This window comes from Papio anubis, unplaced genomic scaffold (assembly GCF_008728515.1).
Source record: "Papio anubis isolate 15944 unplaced genomic scaffold, Panubis1.0 scaffold129, whole genome shotgun sequence".
Taxonomy (NCBI): Eukaryota; Metazoa; Chordata; class Mammalia; order Primates; family Cercopithecidae; genus Papio; species Papio anubis.
In genome coordinates this window covers 17,905-32,342 of record NW_022161236.1, presented here as the reverse complement: position 1 = coordinate 32,342, position 14,438 = coordinate 17,905, and positions in this window count along the sequence as shown.

Below are 14,438 nucleotides of genomic sequence, written 5' to 3'. Positions count from 1 at the left end.
CTTCATCCCTTCAACTCATCCTTGGGGAACTCTAAAAGGTGTTTTTACTATTGTTTTCCTCCCCTACTGATATGGTTTGACTGTGTCCTCACCCAAATCTCATTTTGAGTTTTAGCTCCCATAATCCCGAAGTGTCATGGGAGAGACTCTGTGGGAGGTAATTGAATCATGGGGGCAGGTTTTTCCCATGCTGTTCTTATGGTAATGAATAAGTCTCATGAGATCTGATGGTTTTATAAAGTGCAGTTCCCCCTCCCACACCCTCTTGCCTACCACCATGAAACACATGCCTTTACTCCTCCTTTGCCTTCTGCCATGATTGTGAGGCCTCCCCAGCCATGTGGAACTGTGAGTCCATTACATTTCTTTTTCTCTATAAATTACCCAGTCTCAGACATTTCTTCATAGCAGTATGAAAATGGACTAATACACATACTAACTGCCTTCTAAAACCTAAAAAGCACGAGTTGCCACTGTAAAAGCTGCCTGTTACATTTCCTGTTGCTGCTCAAACCAGCAGCACCATGTTGCCAAGTCAGTGAAGGCTTTTCTGCATTCTCAGTGTCCCCCAGGGATTTCAGAGAAACAGCCCTTTCAGCTTGTACTCATTGTTTAACTTTGTTGGCTGTGAGCGTATAGAGCTGGAGCAAGGGGTGATCTTACTGAGAGACACGGCCCTTGTTCTCCAATGTCTTTAGACTTTTTGTGCTCCAAGTACACAGCTTTCATGCTCTTTTTCTTTAGGGTGTCTCATCTTGCAGGTTCCTGGGTCCCACAGGCAAAGAGGGCTTTGCTGGGCCCTCTGGACATGCCCAGACAGGTTTAAATCCTAGGATAGAGACAGCCCAGGTTCTCAAGCTGAGACTCACAACCTCACACTGAAAAATGCATTGATACCAAAGACTGATTAATATGCATGTAAATACTGGCATTTGGCACTCATTACACCTATAGGTAGTAGAGGCTCTAAAGCCAGGACTGAAAAATTTTGTCTCTATTCATAGATACCAGTCTGGCTACCTCCGTCTCTACTCTGAACTCAGAGACTAAGGAGGGTACCTGGGAGGACAGTCCATGCCTTGGAGAAATTGAGGAAGATAACTTCTTCACTGTTAGGAGTACAGTGGCTTTTATACCATAATCTTCCCATTCTCTTCTCAGATAAACCCATTGGCAAGTATAATTTTTAAATATTTCTTTTAAAACCACTGAACCTGACACATTAGAAAAATAAAATTCTTCTCTGTGGTAGGCTGAATAATATCCCCTAAATTTGTTCATGCTCTAATTCCAGACCCTGTGAATTTAACCTTATATGGCAAAAGGTCCTTGCCAAGATGGTTAAATCAAGGATCTTGAAATGGGGAGGTTATCCTGGATTATTCCAGGCCTGATATAATCAAAATAGTCCTTATAAAGGGAATGCAAGAGGAGCCAGAGTCAGGGGAGAAAGCTACGTGAGGACAGAACCAGAGATTGGAGTGAGAGGGCTACAAGCCAAGGAATGCCAGCAACTTCTAGAAGCTGAAAGGAGAAAGGAACAGATTCCCTTTGAGATCTGCACAAGAAATATACCCTGCTAACACTTTGATTTTAGCCCTGTACAATTCATTTCAGACCTGTGACTTCCAGAACCATAAGACTTCCAAAACATTAAGTTTGTAGTAATTTGTTACAGGGGCAATGGGAAACTCAGACTCTCTCACAACTCAACAGAATTAGTGGAACAGCATGTGTCTTTTATCTATAATTTTTCCATATAGCTCTGGAGCTATCTAAGAAATACGAGATTGAGAGAACCTAGAAGCTGTGTTTCTTACCAAGGAGATGCTTGAGATCAGTTTGCCTATTTGTTATCCATGAACTGGTAAGCTTCCTGCCAGATGGTGGATATCACATTGGACCTGAAATCAGTAGACCACTGATATGGTTTGGCTCTGTGTCCCCACCCAAAGCTTATGCTGAATTGTAATTCATGGTTTGGAGGTGGGGCCTGGTGGGAGGTGATTGGATCACGGGGGTGGTTTCTAATGGTTTAGCACCATTCCCTAGTGCTGTCTCATGATAGAGTTCTCATGAGATCTGGTTGTTTAAAAGTATGTTGCACCTCCCCTTTCTCTCTCTCTCTCTCTCTATCTCTCTCTCTCTCTCTTCCCCCACCCCCAACCCCCTCTCTCCTGCCAGCCATGTGAAGACTTGCTTGCTTCCCCTTCACCTTCCACCATGATTGTAAGTTTCCTGAGGCCTCCCTAGCAATGCCTGTTGTACAACCTGTAAAACTGTGAGCCAATTAAACCTCTTTTCTTCATAAATTATCCAGTCTCAGGTAGTTCTTTGTAGCTATGTGAGAAAGAACTAATACAACCACTTCGAACCCCGGCTGTCTTTAGCCAGCTGAATGATCTGGGTTAAGTCACTCACCCTTTCTAAAATGGAGGAGATCAATGACTACTTAAAAATATACTATGAAAATTCAGTGAGATAATATAAGTGAGAGAACTTGATATCCCATAAAAACTTTCACATATATAAGGTATTCTTATAAATAAAAATATGACATAAGGTATATAAAAAATATTCTAGTCATTTGCATTTCTTGCTTGTTTTGATTTCAGATAAATGGAAGTCACTTGGGTTTTCTTTTAAGGAGCTCAGATTTCATCAAAAGCACTGGACTCTGCTCTAGGGTCCTTTCCAGTTCTGCCATTCTGTAATTCTAAATGTCAGTCTGAATGATGCTGTGATAGCACCATTAATTCTTTCATGGCAGATAGAGACCAAAAGTCCAGGAAGAAGCTAGAGTTGATCAAGAATGAAGGATAGTATGGACCAGGGTACAGGCTCCTACATAAGAGTGTTTTATTCATGCATTCTTTATTCATTTATTCATTACACATATATTCACTGACTGAATACAACATATGCCAGGGGTCATGCTAGGCACTGGGTAAGTTGGGAAAGGTGATTGGGGGACAGGAAGAGTTATGGCAATGAATAAGACAAGTTTGCAGCCTCAGTGACTTTTCATCAGGTGGGATAGGTAGATATGCAACCCATGGCAGCCTAAATGTCCCCAGGCCTCACTCCTCTGTGGTCTCCAATGAGGTCACAGGACTTTTATACCCACATTTCTTTGATTTCTATAGACCCATCTACTCACACAGAAAATCAGCCCCTTGCCAAATTGCCCAATGTTTCTGGAGGCCTAAAGGGATATCTCACATGTGCTCGTCAACATGCTGTGCCTGCTGGCTGCTGTGTGACCCAGGCACGTGCCATCTGCCACCACCAGAGCTCTCAGGCAGGGCCCCTCTGTATTTCATAGATGTGGTTAAATTTGGAGCCAACCTTAAACCAAGAGCTGTAGCAACCTAAGCCTCCCCCACAATTCCCACGAGTTTCCATGGCTTCCATCCTCCTTATCCATTTTGTTTACCACTCACCCACTTCCAACATCCTCCTCCAAATGCTTGCAGAAGAATTTAGCTACTTCTATTGTTTCTAAAGAAAATCATGAGCATCAAGCACTTTATGTCCCTCATTCCTTCCTTGACTTCATAAATTTAACTGACAATTTGCATAATAGGGAAAGGACAGAGCAGAGATTTGAAGGATCTCACACTGCAGAGGGCAAGGCCTTTCCGCATCCACTGGCTCCATCTCTCCCTCCCCCTTGCCCTTAACTCTCTCTCCTTCTCCTAAGCTACCAATCACACCACCTCCTCCAACCTTCCACAGGGCAGTTCCACTCATGTCTAGATGCACTGGAGACTGAGCTCCCACTGCAGGTGCTTATTACAGTATTTTCCCAATACAGATCTGTGGAATCCAGAGGAGGGGCTGTCTCACAGACAAAATTTTTCAAGATAAGATAGAATAAACACAATCCACAAAATTTCTCCCATTTCATGACCTAAAGCACCAGCATACGTTCTTTCTGGGTTCCAGTGTCATTTCCAGTAATAGAAGTACGAGGATATAAAGCAAACATCAGCCACACAAGCTGCAGTGTGGTTTCCACTTACTGCTGTTTGTGTTGCTAAGGACGGTGGGGTGGGGTGGGGCCTGAGCACCTGCACCCTGGTGATGACAAATCAGACACAGCAGGACCCAGAGCAGGTGCCCTTTTCCTTGTTTAGAATTCTGAGTGTTTCAAAGTATCGGTCATGCACCAGATGTCACTAAATAGGTTTTATTTGAAATAGTCTGACTTAATGAGGCTCAGATTGTTGCTGTGAGCTTGCGGGGAGGGAGTACGTATACACAAGCAGAGGTGGATTTACCCTGGAGCTAATAAGCCTCATGCTTCAGGGCCTGTCACTTGCCTATGTTTCTTTCAAGGCCCTGTCCTCAATTTTGTATTTGTAATTTTATATTCACTTTCTTAAAGAGCACTCCCATATTGTTAAGTTTCATGGCCCACAAAACCAACCACCCCAGTACACCAGAGCCTTTGGCCCATATTGCCACCAGGTTGAACACAGACATGCACACACATGCTCATAGGGGTCAGCCCTTGCGAAATTAGAAAATGCAAAATCTGTCACTGACATTCTTCTCCTCCACCTGCCTTTTATCACAGAGCCTGTGGCCTTGCATCTTAGAATTCTCCATGCTCCCACTAACCATACATACCCACTCTGCTTGGTGCACTCAACTACTTACTTTCCCATACCCCATTATCCAATGTAGTGTTTTCCAAACTACAGCCCAAGGGACAAATCTAGCCCACCACCTGTTTTTGTAACTAAAGTTACACATCTTGTGTGTGGCTGCTTTTATGAGGCAGAATTGAGTAGTTGCAACAGAGACTAAATTGCCCCAAAGCCTGAAATATTTGCTCTCTGGCCCATTACAGAAAAAAAGTATGGCAACCTCTGGTTGAATCCCCAGTAACTTTATAACTAATATTGACAATTCATTTCATCAGTCAAAGATCTGCTTAAAAATAAACCTACTCATGCTCTCTCCTACTGCTTCCCTCTACACTTGAAATGAAAACCAGCTGCTGCCCAGGCCCCACAGACCTTCCATGGCCAATACTGCCTGACTCTGTGATCTGTTCTGACCATCTTCCTTTCACTTACCATTCCACACTCTCTTTCTTTCTGTACTTCAGACAGGCAAAATTGGTTCCAGCCTCCGGGTCTCTGTACTGGCTGTTTCTGCTCACTAAAAGCCCTTCCTCCAGGTCTCACATGGCTGGTTCTTCTTCATGATTCAAGTATTGACTCAAACATTGTCTCCCCAGAGAGGCATTCCATGACCTCTTATCAAATATTGTACCCTGCCTTCCATCACATGTGCTGGTTTTGTGTTACTTGTGCTGGTTACTTTTCTTTTAGCTCTTGCAATTATCCTGTTTGCTTGCTTGTTTACTTGTTTACCATTGGTTTCCTCCAATGGTGTGCTTCCCAGAACCACGGGCTTGTCTATCTTATTCGATGTTGTGAAGTGTCTAAAGCATATAGTAGTAGGCTATCAAGAAACATTTCTTAAACAAATAAATGAGCAGAATGGTGATGCTTTAATAAGGGGATTCTGAAACCTGAAAAGGAACAGCCATTAATACAGGAATTTCAGAATTACACACATAGCTGGAATTTCAGAATTGCACAAATTGCACAACTCTAGGAATGGCCATCCCTACATTGCAGGGAGATTAACCAAGGGTTCTGTTATGGTTTGGCTCTATGTTCCCACCCAACTCTCATCTTGAATTGTAATCCCCACATGTTGAGGAAGAGACCTGGCGGGAGGTGATTGGATAATGGGAATGGTTTCCCCCATGCTGTTCTCATGATAGTGAGGGAGTTCTCATGGTATCTTGATGGTTTAAAAGTGCAGCACTTCCTCATGCTTGCTTGGTCTCTCCTGCTGCCATGTAAGATGTGCCTTGCTTCCCCTTTGCCTTCTGCCATGATTGTAAGTTTCCTGAGGCCTCTCTAGACATACAGAACTGTGAATCAATTAAACCTCTTTTGTTTAGTTTAGAAATTACCCAGTCTCAAATAGGATCTTTATAGCAGTGTGAGAACAGACTGATAAAGGGTAAATCAGATTTTCTTTCTGGGACTTTTAAAGATGTAGGTTTTAGGTTTAACCCATGACCAGGAAACCACCCAAAGCTCATATAGATTTAGTGCAAGCCAGAGCTTAGGACTTCCACTGGAGAAAGAAAACTCACATTAGGGTTCAGGGTGAACCCATGAACCTATTTGTTTATTACTGTGACATATTTCAATAGACAGCTTCTGACACTGGAGCAATAACCAGAGAAAGGACCTTCACTTTAAAACTTCCTTTTTGGTAGCAACGAGCATCCTTAATTTCATGCATAGTCTTGGCATTAGCCAGTGATTTCTTTTTTCAAAAATCTCTCCCTGTTGCTGCTCCCATTCATGCCAGCCTCACTCCTGTCACTCTGGGCAAGCTCAGAACATTCTCTATGTGCTTCCACTTCCACTGCTTTCTTACTCTCCTCCCCATGCCTCTCACCACTTGCCCAAGGTCTGGCCATTTCCAAAGCTATACTTATACCCTACCTCCCCCTATCCCAGAGATCTACCAAATTCGCATTAATTTCTTCTTCTCTAACACCCTATTGCTCTTTCTTTCTACTATACTAGTTGCCTATGGCTGGATAACAGACCATCCCAAAATGTAATAAGTTAAAATAACTGGCATTTTATTTTATCTAATTATTTTGGATCAGGAATTTGGACAGGGCTTAGCTTGGCAATTTTTCTTCTCCATGTGATATAAGCTAAAGTCACTAGGTGGAATTCATCTGGTGAATGAGTAAGTGTGGTCTAAGACAGCTCACTCAATGTTTAACACATTGGTGGGAATGGAGTGTCTAGATGTTCTCTGGCATGTGTAGGTGGGTAGTCTGGCTTCTTTTCAGCAACTCAGAGATCCCAGATAGAGTTCCAGAAGACAAGAAGTGGAAGCTTCTTGGGTTATAGTTTTCTCTGAAAATAAAATCTTTCATTAATGAGATAGTCTCCCAGATGGCTCCAGTCCCAAGAGTCTCATGCTTTAATTCCATCCCAGAGTGTGTATACTCAGTCATTAATCCCTTCTTTACTTGGAAGGTAGGAGATTTCCAGGAATCTCAGACAAATCACAGTAGAATAGTAAGAGCTGTTTGTCTAAAGGACTAAGAGCTATGCACCAACATGGTAGAACAGGATTGCAAATGCATACTTCACTAAGCTGGCAAGAAAAAACAAAACAAAACAAAATACAAGCTTCTTTATGGTCTTTAACTGATCCAATCTTCCTTATTAACTGTCAATCTCCCTCCCAATCTTGCTAGATAGTAGGGAGATGGGGTGAGAATAAGGGCAGAATTTGAAAATTAATAGTATCTACATATTCAAATGCTTTTTTGGGGACAAACATTCATATAATTTTAACTTAAACTCTTTGAACAGAGCTGTTTTCCCCCTTCTTCTTCTTCCTGCTTTTCAAGATGGCTTCTGGGTGGAGGTGAAAGCTTGAGAGTATTTCTGATAATTAGGGAAGTGGAGACATAGGAAGGGGGTTGAGGTGGTGAGAGGAAGCTGGCCTGGGTACTGCCTCTCTCTGCCGACCTGGCATGGGGTGTCAATCTGATCTCAGGATTGGCATTTGCTGAGGACAATTTCATCTGGACTTATGGCATAAAGTTTATCATCTAATGCTCATGGCTGGCCTTTGTTGTTGATTTTCCTATCCTTGGTAGTTGCTTATTTCTGACACCAGGCCCTTCTTAGCAGCTCTGTGAGTTTTCACCAGTCCATGAAGCAAGTTTCAGACCTTTTACCCAACACATCAAAGCTCAGCAGAGCCAAGAGAGCTTTCAGAGGCTTGCCCCTCAAGCCACTTTCCTCCACTGGTGCTGCCCCATATCCCGCTACCAAATTTTTCCTAGAGACCTGAAGTCCTCATAAGGCCATGCTTGAAAAAAGGGTCACAGCATTACACAACTCCAGGAATGGCCATTCACAAAGAATACAATGTAACTGATGCCCCTGCAGTTGCAAGGCACAGAGGTTCCAGTGAGGGTAGCAGGCCACCAACCTCAGTGTTGGATTCACTCAAGATTCTCTCAAGAAGGGAAACTGTGAACACATGTGTTTACCACTTTGACTGTTCCCTGGTTCCTATCTTCTTCTCCCCATAATTCCTCAGGCCTAAAGATGTAAGATTTCTCCCTGCCTTTCCAGTGTAGCCAAGGCTTCCCCTACATTACATGCTAAGTTTTCTCTATCAAGGTTTATAGAAACTCTATGAGCCAGTCGACCAGCCGTGATTCCTGACATGTTAATGGGAGCTCAAGGAATTTAGACATTTATTTCTCTTCACCAAAGCCTGACTTTGAAGACAATTATCTTGCTAGTGACTCAAAAATCCTATTTGCTAGTCAAAGATGAGAAATAATTCTATTGCTAGAGTTAGCCTCCACCCTTTCCCTGAAGATCTTAAATCCATTGCTTCAATGAGTGGAAGGCCCCAGGGCAACCATCATTCTAGGAGATGGAATACTTCAGAAATTGTATTTTAAATTATTAGCCCTCGGCCGGGCGCGGTGGCTCAAGCCTGTAATCCCAGCACTTTGGGAGGCCGAGACAGGCGGATCACGAGGTCAGGAGATCGAGACCATCCTGGCTAACACCGTGAAACCCCGTCTCTACTAAAAATACAAAAAACTAGCCGGGCGAGGTGGCGGGCGCCTGTAGTCCCAGCTACTTGGGAGGCTGAGGCAGGAGAATGGCGTAAACCCGGGAGGCGGAGCTTGCAGTGAGCTGAGATCCGGCCACTGCACTCCAGCCCGGGCTACCGAGCAAGACTGCGTCTCAAAAAAAAAAAAAAAAATTATTAGCCCTCATATGCATGTATGTTACAAATATTGTTTTCATGTTTTATACAAATATTGACATTACAGGGCTCTTAGGGGTTAAGAAATAAGATGAAATTTCTTTCTTATGCTGATAAAATATTCACTTCCTATTACCTTTTTCCCAGATCCTTTCTTAACTGGGGATGAAATCTTTTCTCCTAAGGTGGTAACTGAGGGATGGATGAGATGATTCCAAACCAGAGAGTTGATAAAATGGGAGTACACAGGTAAGATTCACATGTGATAAAAACACAAGGCTTGCAAATGTGGTGAGTGTATTCAGAGCAGATGCCTTCCCTGTTATCACTTGATGGAACCTCCTTAGGATGTAGAAGTGAATCCAAAATAGCAGTGATTCCATGCTCCAACTTCGGCTCCCATCCTAATCACAGGCTTCAGCTGAGTTGAGGCCATGTGCTCTGGCAAGGCTTTCTGTGTAACTTAAATCAAACTTCGTCTCTGATTTATTAGGATTTTGTTAAATTGCTAATACCATTATTCTACCCCCATCCATTTCATCAGCAGCAGTTTAAACTCAGTCGCCTTGAATCAGTCACAAACAGTCCCAAAGGTTTATTTGGCCTTATATTTCTTAACACAATTTATAGCATTCAAATATTGAGTTAGATTTCAGGATGACATTTATCAAGCCTACTGTAATATGCCCTTGGCTTTTTTCTCTTCATCCCTTTCATCTATCTTGGCAGTAAAAGTGCTGCTGCTTTACCTCTGTTCCATATGATCAGGTAAAATCACTTTTTCTTTCCTAGGCCCCAATTTCAGCAGTGCCTTAGAGTTCATCTACATGGACCGCTTAAGTTTCTTTCCTTCCATAAAGCTTTGTAATAAACTTTCTTCTTCAAATACAGTTTCCCCCAGGACGTACCCCAAATTTGGTCTTTTTCAAATGCAAGAATTGCTTACATTCCTGCATTTGATATCTTTCCCAAAGACGGGATATTATCTTTCCCAAAGAAAGAGGGATATCATCTTTCCCAAAGAACAGATCAAGTCTCATGGACCTCCAAGCATGTGTGTGTTCATGGGAGCTGAAATACTATGACCTAGTCTGAAAAAAATCTCATTTAGAGGGCTCATTGTCTGAAGTAGATTATTCTCCAATAGCTAAGTTTCCAGGACTCTGGCCTAAGAGGCAGAATTCCCAGGATTAACAGAAATGTAACTGGTCTGTCCTGAGCTCTCACAGACTCTAAGAGGTTAGAGTGGGATCAGCCAGTCCAACCCCACTTATTTCATATCTGGGGAATCTGAGATCTAAAGAAACTGCAACAAAGGAAGCTTATCATCCTAGTAAGTTGCCAGGCAAAGTCTCAGATGTGCCCTGTGGGTATTTTAGCATTAGTCATTCCCTGTGTTAAAAAATCTCACATTGTACAAACTTCAAGAGAAAAAGAGCACAGGATCTAAGAATGGGCAATTCCAAGTTTGCATTAAAACTCCAGCACCTACTGGATATTCAGGCAGAGTATATTTCTCACCTTTGAAATGGGGTGCAACACTGCCTCCTTGGAAAATCACGGAGCACCCACATAGCACGTGGGACATTGCAGAGCTTGGTAAATGGCAGCTAAAGAGTAATGTTAAAGAACCTGGGCCATGGACATCTGGGGGAAAAGGCTTAGGAGTTGGGAGGTAGGTGGAAACTGAGAACAAATAGAGAGATCAGTGAAAACCATGTGTGGATTTGGCATAGTCTACCAAAGCGTAGTTTAAGATTGCAGGACCAATTTGGAGGACTGATTATTTCAGCCAGCCAGTCAAGCCACTACAGCCCAGACAATTCAATTTTCTGGAGCTCTCTGGATCCTACCTCCTGTCATCCATTTAATTCTTGCTCCTTTCTCATAGAGAGAAAGAACAGAGGAATTAAAGAGAGAAGAAAAAGAGGCTGGTCAGAGCCTGCCATCATTACAGTGAGAAAACTAGACCACACCTAAGTGAGCCTCCCCTCTCTCCCTCGCTTTTATTACTGGTGCTGTACAGTGAGTGCATACTTCATTGTTCGACTGCTTCTCAAAACTAGAAGTCCTTTATATCATTCAGTCCTCCTGGCACACGGCTGGGCACAAGGACAGGCATCCAATAGATCATTTGTAAAGTCATGAGGCTGAAAGGGAGTTGAGAATAAACCCACTCATTTTCCTACTGAGAAGATAGAGCAAGGAAGGAAACTAGAGAGAGTTAAGAGATAATCAGCCCTTCTTATGTTTGGATGTAAAAGTGGGTATAACAGTGTCCAGAAGATCAAAGCTCAATCCACACTCCTTCCTCCTAAACATGCTTTATGTCTTTCTGTTTAAAGTGGCCAGAAGGCAGCCCATGGCTTCTGTTTTCACTCAACCTCCTGGCTGAATCTTGCAATATTGCTTCATTTAGTGGGTTCACAGTCATGTAAGAGAACAATTTCCTCTTCCTTGGAACTTTTATATGGCCTTTGTTCTCCTGCTAGGCCAGTTCCCAACTAAAGTTGAATTTCCAGTTTGGACGTGAACACATGGCCATGTGATTTAATACATTCTCGCTAGTAGAACTGGAAAAGTCTGTCTTTAGAAATATTGTATACAGCTGCAGCTGGGACCCAAGACTATGGTTTACCTGCAGAGAATACTAGGGCCAAAAAAAATCCTATATTAAGGTTCAGTGATCCCAAACTCAGACAACTGTCGCCAAAGCTGGGCAAGTTAATGCCACCGTCTGCAACAGCTGGGTTTCCACAAATACCACCACGCCTCTCACTCATCAGAGGTATTGTGTCTCCAAAGCCATGTTGGTTTTGCAAGACGGCCTGCTACTTGGCACCATTTCAATGTGTGAATATTTCCATTTAAGATCTCCCCATCTGGCAGCAGCCTAGGCAGTCATGCCCTGGTGTGCTGGTGGTGTTCTTACAAGAGGATCAGGCTACTGGGATTGTAACACCTGCCTCTGGGCTATGAGGGAAATAGCCAGGGAAAACAAAAGAACACAGGATATGGCTGCAAATAAATAAATTTAAAATGTTGCATGCTGTTGTTGTAGCCAGGTGACAGAAACCCATCTGGATATAATCTACTCCTTGGAAGCAGAGTCAGATATCCAAGAAGTGACAGCTGCACACATGCAGAATTTTTATCCATCAGCGAACCTGCAAAGTTTAAATTATCTATAGTGCTCCATTATTTGGGAAAGTTGCACAACTAATGATAATATCTTTTCAGATACATCTTTTCAGGGACACCACAAATTTCACGATGCTTCCCTGGGCTCAAAAGATTCCATCAGTCTAATCACATGCTAGTCTCTAGGAGATGAATAATGAGAAAAGTCAGAGCTGCTACGTCTTCATCCTGGTGACCTCTCATGGAGAGCTTAATTAAAGTGTTTAGGGGGAAGGAGGAGGATATATGGTAGAAGCAGGTTTTAATTTTCTTTCTTAGCTGAAAATGTTCTATTATTCTATCTCAACACTAATAGAATCCTGATTTATTTTTCAAAATTTTCATAGATGTTTTCATGTACTTTTGTAGGTAGTTCTAATATTTAGTAGGCAGATCTTCTTCCGCTTCCACTGGGAAGTTAGAGCGGTGCCTTCCCATGCCCTTTGAAAGCCAGGGGGATAGTGCCTAGGACAATGTTTTGCATACCGTAAGTGCTCAATAAATATTTGTTGTGTTGAATTAAGAAGAAGGGATAAATATATCCACAGAGGGAAAAGGGTAGGGACTATGTCAGAATAGAACTCAGTTGTTCCGATAATCTCCAAGAATGATCCAGCAGAGGGATTTAGGAGTCAGCTGAAGTTGACTGCTCACCAGAGCAGGTTGTTGTAAGAATGATTCCAAGTCCTTCATCCATACTACTCATGCCCCTGTTAGTGAGGGTTTTGTAAGGATGCAGTGGTGAAATGGCAAGTTTGCTACTTACTAGCTATATAGTCCTGCACAATATATCTAATCTTTCTAAACTTCAGTTATCTTATCTGTAAAATGGTAATAATAATTAAATCTATCTAGTGTTCTAGGGTCAGCTTTCACTGGCTTGCAAGAGGTGATTATCTGCTTCTCTTCCAGACTCTGAGTTCATTGGCTTCACATAGGTCAAAATGGCCAGGTAGGAGTATTTACATCATGAAATCAGTAAATGCTACAAATCAGAGCAAATTTTTTTTGGAGAGCCAGCTGTTAATCCTTTTGTGAGGATTAAATAAGACAATTCATGTTAAAGAGCTTTATAGTTCCTTGCATATAGTAGATGCTTGAGAATTATAAATTATTACTGTATTTCATAGACTCTAGGGCTTTTATACATTTTTACATCTGTGAAATCAGGAGGTGATTTATAATCAATAGCATGTTATAATTGACAGCATTTTTTTCTCAGTGGCTCACAAAATAATGGCTCATGTCACAATCAATGGATTGTTAAGAGTCAATGAAACATTATTATTATTATCATCATCATCCTCATTATTATACTAGGTCCTTTATAACAATCCATGTAAACTATCTTTAAAATTTAAGAAAAAACACACTAATGTGCCACCATATGTATAGTAGCAACCTGCTGATTCAAGGGGGAGCTTTGAAGTAGACAAGATCTCCCATCTTCACCCCTGCCTACAATTGGCAGCTTTCCCTCCTGCCTTCCTAACTCCTCCAACACAACCCTCTCTCAGGAATGATCCCACAGGGCCTCTAGTATGTATGAGTGACTCCAGCGAATGTGACTTCCTAGAGCAGGTTTGCACTGACAGCCTAATGGCTCACTGGGCAAGGGGAGCTGAGATCCCCTGCTAAAGACACTTACAGCAAGCAGAAAAAGGGGGCTGCTCTGCTGTAGAGGCTTTCCTGACACTGAAATCATCATGCAGGTTGCTGTTTGCAGAGCTGCTAGCTTTACAACTCTGTGGCCTGGTGGGTGATACATATCCGAAACTCAATACATGTTTGTTGAATAAGCCGATGAATGATTACATGAATAACAATAATAAAGGCATACCAAATATGAAGATTTTAATATATGAAATAATTAAGTGTTATTTAGGATGTACTAAATTGTACTCAAATATCTTGCTGGTAGAATATAAATTGCTTTAGCACTTTTAGAGGACAATTGCTGGTATGTGTTAAAATGTGCCTACCACACTGTTTCAGGAAACCACTCATGCACAAACTAGAGTTCACAAGGATCTTCGTAGCTGTGTTGTCTCTAGTGGGAAAAAAAAAATGTAATGAGTCTATCTACGAATAAGGAATGGGTTAATAAATGCTACTATACCCATAGCCATTCTGTATGCAGCAGTTAGGAAGAATGAGGTCAATCTGTATATATCTATCTACGAATAAGGAATGGGTTAATAAATGCTGCTATACCCATAGCCATTCTGTATGCAGCAGTTAGGAAGAATGAGGTCAATCTGTATATATTAATAGGAAAAAAAATTAGTGAAATAAGAAAACAATTTACTGAATACTATACATAATATGATCTTTAAGTTTTTTAAAAATGAAAACCATTTTTTCTGTATTTTTGTATATGAGCCTAAATGCAC